The 6283-nt window shown below is 33.2% G+C and overlaps 1 pseudogene; it reads right to left on the reverse strand.

Annotated features, from left to right (window-relative positions):
• Positions 1-2185: 2185 nt before the first annotated feature.
• Positions 2186-3472, reverse strand: LOC100687963 (annotated as a pseudogene).
• Positions 3473-6283: the final 2811 nt, after the last annotated feature.

A 6283-nucleotide genomic window follows, 5' to 3' on the forward strand; every position in this document is an offset into this window, starting at 1 on the left:
CCCCTCACCCGCAGGGAGCCTGCTTCTCCCTCTGCCTGTGTCTCTGCCTCTCTCTCTGTGTCTCTCATGAATAAATAAATAAAATCTTAACAACAACAACAAAACCTTGTAGAAAGTTGAATCAACCCCCATACTTCTGGCAATATAATGTATTTTTAAGTTCTGTAATACATATACTCCATGGTTTTAATTCATTCTGTGGTTAAATTAATAGAAATCATAAAATTTATAGCAATACTGTTTTATATATGAGTAAATTCAGTGAATAAAAAGAACTTAGTAACTCTGCTTAAAATTATCCCTAATGGGAGACTAGCATAATTATCACAGATATGCCAGTAACGAAACACATTTTTCATGATCTTCAGCTTCAAAAATATTCATTCTTTTTTCATTTCTTTGTCAATGTAATTCTGGATTTCTCTCTCCTTCTCTCTCTTTTTCCCCTCTCATTTTTTTCTCATGTGAGTTAGATCCTGTACTATATGTCTTGTTGAAATTAAATTGTCACTTCATCACCATGACACAATATTCACATAGTTTTAGTAAAACTAGAAAACTCATTGTTCTTTTTAGAAAATATGGATAATATTATAGACCACTATTTTTTTATTTTTGTATTTCCCCTTCCCTGTTAAAGAGTAGGTACATCTAGTGAATCTTTGAACTTAAACATCTAGGAAGGGGGAAATCTATGGGCAGAGGAAATCTTTGAACTTGGCCATTGTGATAGCACTGGAGTTGATTTTAATCCAGCATCTGCATCATTTGAGACTAATTTGAATCAATAGAAAAATCATGTTGAGAATGCAGAAACATTAAGAAATTTAATACACATTACCGAAAACATAATTTTAGAAAAAATTGCATTATGAGTGATATTGTCTCTGGACTCATACATATTTTATTCAATAATATGCAGATGGAAATCTTTTATAAAAGGGTTTTTAGACTTGGGGAGCCACAATTAGGCTATCTTCTGATATAAATTTCTAACTCAGTGACATTATGGCCAAAGAACAAAAACCACGTAATACTATTTGAAACAATAAATCAAGCAAATATTCTCAAATCAATATTGGTATTAAAGATAACTTTATATTAAACATACAATTTCAAAGCAACTAAGTGGTTTTCCACAAACTGAAAAAGTCCATTATTTTGGCATCAGCTTGCTCACTTTAAGAATGAGTAAGAGTGAATAACTAAGAATTCTAAACTAACCCACAACTTATTATGGCATAGATATTTTTCTGTACTTTTTGAAGATGAGGACACATTTAACTCAAACCTTAAACATATATTTTTTTGACCTTGTTATCTATCTTCAATAACTTTAACAAGCACATAAAGTTATATCAAAACTTCAAAAGCCACTTTTATTACTTTTTTCTAGAGAGCCTTTATTTTTCCATCACTGAAAATTGCTTTTTGTGATTATCCCAAATGATTTTGTAAATTTCATAATTTTTATATGTTAACTGGTATCCATGAAATAATAAGAGTATAATCCCTATCCAAAGAAACAAAAGCTTTGGACATACTGAAAATCTCTGATTAAATTGATTATTTTCAGGGATAAAACTACATACTGTTTCATTAGTTAGATGGTGGTTTGGTGAAATTTTTATAGACTTTTAATGATTTATGGTTTTCCATGATGTTTTCTTAGGCAAATTCCACCAAATTATAGCTTTCCAAAAGTTGTAGTATTGTGAATAATGCTTTAGTATGATAACATTTTCAATTTAAAACCCAAATCAGGCTGAATGTGCCTTTCTTTTTGAGGGTAAAATTTATTCATAGTGCTTTGAAGACACTGATATCCTAGTTTCCTGTTACCTTTAATCAAAAGTAATTACAGTCTTGTTGAAAAGTATATTACGTATCAAATAATGAAACTTCAAGTTGTAGTAAAAGTGAAAAAAATGTAAAGGAAAAAAAACCTGTCTTTTTGATTAAGGCCTTATGGAATAGGATTTATATTTAATCAGAATTACTAGAGTTCCTTTTTTGGTGATGAGTGCAAAAGAAGCAAGTGGAATTTTTAGATCTCTTGTTTTCTGACATTTTCTTTTATTACAACTTCAGCCAAGTATGGTGTGTTGATATGAGATACTTTTGAAGCTCATAATCTTTTTTTTAAAAAATGGAAACTACACAAAAATCACATATTGCTAGATTGGGTGTTGAAATTATTGGTTTATATTTCTTATAAACATCTTTTCTGGTCAGCATAAATTTCCTTTAATTTCCATTTCTAGTAAGGTTTCATTTTGAGATTTAACATGTATGAAGCCAGTATAAAGTTTTGCAATTTAGTAATTCTGGATGCCAAATCATTTAAGATGAAAATTGAAACGTGATGTTTATGGAAGAAAATTGATTTTCCTCTTCTGTAATGTCTAAATATTTGTCTTCTTCCTCATCTTCTGCTTGTTAATCCTTTCTTAGTTGACAGGTGGATAACTGTTCTGTTCCAGATACACAGTTAGCTGATGGTAATCTTAAAAGAAAAAAAAAAAGATTTATTCATTTGAGAGAGAGAGAGTGAGTGAGAGAGTGGACAAGTGGGGGGGGGGGGCAGAGGGAGAGGGAGAAGCGAACACTGGCTGAGCAAGGAGCCCATGTGGGACTCTATCACAGGACCCTAGAATCATGACTTGGACTGAAGGCAGACCCTTACTGACTGAGCCACCCAGGCGCCCTCACAGTGATCTTTGAAGGGGCCACTTTGAATTTCCTTTAACAATATCTAAACTGAAAAAAAAAATCTAAACTGGATGAATGGTCTGGTGGATATAGAGAATTTTGGAAAACCTCTAAATCCTCCTCATCAATCTTTTGTATGTTCTGGTAGGCAGCAGTGTAGACTTTTAATGCTTTGCCAAGAAATAACATTTTGGTAATGATACATTCTGAAAATACAATCTTTATATCTTTTATTTTCTGCTTTCCAAAATTGTCAAAAATTTCCTCCAGAATGCAAGTTGTTCAGGGAGGATCCATAGAAACTCTCTGCAATTTGGTTTCTGCCTGTGAAATGATATGTTGAACATCAGTGATCAGGGTTTCGCTGACGTGTTCTTCCTGAGTTAACTGTTTAGCTTCTCTATTCCTTTCTATTAATGTCACTTTGAGGTCATCTGCTTTCATTTTTACAAAGGCACCATAAACCTTCAAAGGTTCAACCACTTCAGCTGCAAATCTTTCCATCTCTGTTCATTGATAATCCTAAGGTGTGGCAAACTCATCAAACTTTTCAGGCCCTGCTTTAAATTTGAGGTCTCTGTAGAGGCAAACATGCTTATTTCATGCTCAGTTTGCTTTGTCTCGCAGTCTAGCGGTTTTCTGCACATAAGCAGTGAAGATTTGGCATTGCCCTCCACAATGCGTCTCCACATTTGATAGCATCATGTGGTTCTCTGGTTTGAGCAGACTGGTTTTCCAAGAAGCACCTCCACATCTTGCCTTGTGCTCCACCAGATCCCAGACTGGGGCCTCTGACCTGGACATAAACTGAGGGGCAAACTGCCACTCCCTGGAGCCCCTCATTTTTAATGTTTTATTTTCTAATTTTTCTTATTTTGTTGTAGTAAAAAAAAATCATACAAAACTTATCATCCTAACCACTTTTAAGTGTATAGTGAGGTAGCACAACTATATGCAGTTTGTAGTGCAACACATCTCTATAACTTTTTCATCTTGCAAAGCAAGTTCTAAACCCACAGAACAACTCCCCTTTCTCCCTCTCCCTCACCTCTGGAAATCATCATTCTACTTTATGTTTCTAAGAATTTGACTACTTTAGAGATATCTCATATAAGTGGAGTCATGTAGTATTTGTCGTTTTGTGACTGGCTTATTTCACTTAGCACAATGTCCTTCAAGTTTAGTATTGTAGCACAGAACAGGATTTCCTCAGTAGCATCTAGAATGTCATAATTACTTTGATGTGTTTGTTGAAAAGTTACTTAAGCAATTCAGAATGATTTTTTTTTTTTTTTACATTTTAAAGCAAAGAAACTTCTTTGTGAATGATACCTAAGGAGAACGCCCATTATATAAAGTGATAATAATGATCATTTAAGTATAACTTTTTTATGCGCAGTTTTATTTAATAATATTTTTAAAAAATTAATGAATACAATGAGTCACTAAAATTATCTTAATAATATGATGACACAGCATGCTATGAATTCACTTTTTCATTTGAGTTCTACCTCCTGTGGTGCGCACAGATAGAGCAGATGCTCTCAAACTTTTACTTGCACACAGGCCACATGTATTATAATGACATATTCGATTGAACAGAAAGGAGTAAAATCATTTCCTTTCTAAAAGTGAAATATTTATAGAAAATGGTTGTATTATGCAAAAATTATGTCCATTAAAAGTATATTATGATACACAAAAATTGAATTTAAAAATATCCCCTGTGCCTAAAACAATAGTTATAGATAATAAAAATTCATAAGAGGTCGTGCTTGGTCATGTGTAGGGAACAAAAGAGACAGATCTCAAACTAATTCTTGTTTCTAGCCAGAGTAGATAGCAGTACTATTCATTTTTTAAGAATAAGAAACTTATGGGATGGTACTAGTTTTTAAAGAGGATAATAACTTCAGTTTGGAAAATCTTGGGTTTTGGATATCGATGAGTGTTCCAAGTAGAAATGTTCAGCTAACATTGTATGTATGGATCCAGATTTTAGGAGAACTCTGGACTTAGAGATATTGATTTGGGAGTTAATACCATACAAGGGAAAAATTTACGTAATGAGAAGATAGAGTTCAGTTGTCTATGGGATGAGCTTAGTTCTTAATCCTAGTTAATTTATAATCTAGTCAAGAATAATCAAGAATTAACTACGTATTTTAAAAGAACAAGTGAATCCAAGTTTTGCTGAAGTCCTGTAAAGCCTCTGTGGAAACCTGTTTAAAAAACATTATCTTATAGGATAAACTAAAAGTAAAATTCAATCAAACTTTTCACAGTAGCTACAGTTATCTTTCTAAATACTTCTGTACTTAAAATAATTTAGTGTCTCCTCTCTACATACAGAAGATTTAAAAGATGACCTTGAAATATTTTATGTAGATTTCATTCATATATTATGGATCTCCCTGTATTGTAAACATTTATTTTATTTTCATTTGTTTGCCTTCACAAATTGTGAGATATTTGAGGTCAGGGACAAAATTTTATTTTTAAAGGCTAAATGTCATTGACTTTATTGATAGTGATACTTCTACTTGAAACCCTAAAAACATAGAAATTGTGACTGACATCCAAGAAATGTTGTTGGACTTAAAAATTGACCTAAAAATGAAATTCTACTGATAACGTGTTTGGCAGGCCTATTGCTTCTTCCCACCAACCAACTTACTGCTAATGTTGCTGGTCTCCCAAATGATGAGGAATCATGATTTCTCCATCTGATCAGTCTTCCCTGTTGTGAAATATCTTACTGATCTGCAAGGACTACAGAGTTTACTCAATCAGATAAAACAGAGTTTAGTTGAGTATTGTCTGCGTGTGTGTGTGTGTGTGTGTGCGCGCGCGGGCGCATGTGCTCTGAATTGAGATTCATATAGGGCCAGAGAAATGCTCTCAATTAATGTAACTATCTCATCACAGACTTGGGAATCTCATTCCCTTTGCTCATGTTTATTATGACCCTTCCAGTTTTCAAACAGTGTTCTTAATAGAAAATATAAAACCACATTTGAAGTTGACTGTTTTGTTCTTTGTATATCATCTTTACTTGAGATATTATTTGTCTCAACAATAGTCCCCTTCTTTCTAGTTCTTCTCCTCCTCCTTTCCCATCCCCTCCCTCCCCTCCTCATCTCCTCCTCCTCCTTCTCCATAACATGCTTCACAAAAAGGACTTTTTAAAGGATGTTAGCATTTACCATACTCCTCTCTCATTTTAGCTTCAGATTTTTCTGATTCTGCTCTTAAAGTCCATGCTCTTTATTTGTCTTTGGTTAGACATCACAAACTGCTGTCTTATATACATCTCTTTAAAACTGGGCTGGTCAGAAAATAATCTTTGTAGTTCCATAAATGTCTAGGTTCTTCGTTATCTTTTGTTCTTGTTTTACTTTTTTGTTTGCTTGTTTTTTTGAGTAATAAGGTTGAATGAATCAGAAATAATAACTGTGAAGTCCTGTACTCTGAGGCCTAAGAGCAACCTATGACAACATCTGAATCCAAGCCTCATATTTATGTATATTTCACCTGAATAAAAGTTTAAATGTGCACTTTTTAAAGCATG

Source organism: Canis lupus, chromosome 22, assembly GCF_011100685.1.
Source record: "Canis lupus familiaris isolate Mischka breed German Shepherd chromosome 22, alternate assembly UU_Cfam_GSD_1.0, whole genome shotgun sequence".
In the NCBI taxonomy this organism is placed as follows: Eukaryota; Metazoa; Chordata; class Mammalia; order Carnivora; family Canidae; genus Canis; species Canis lupus.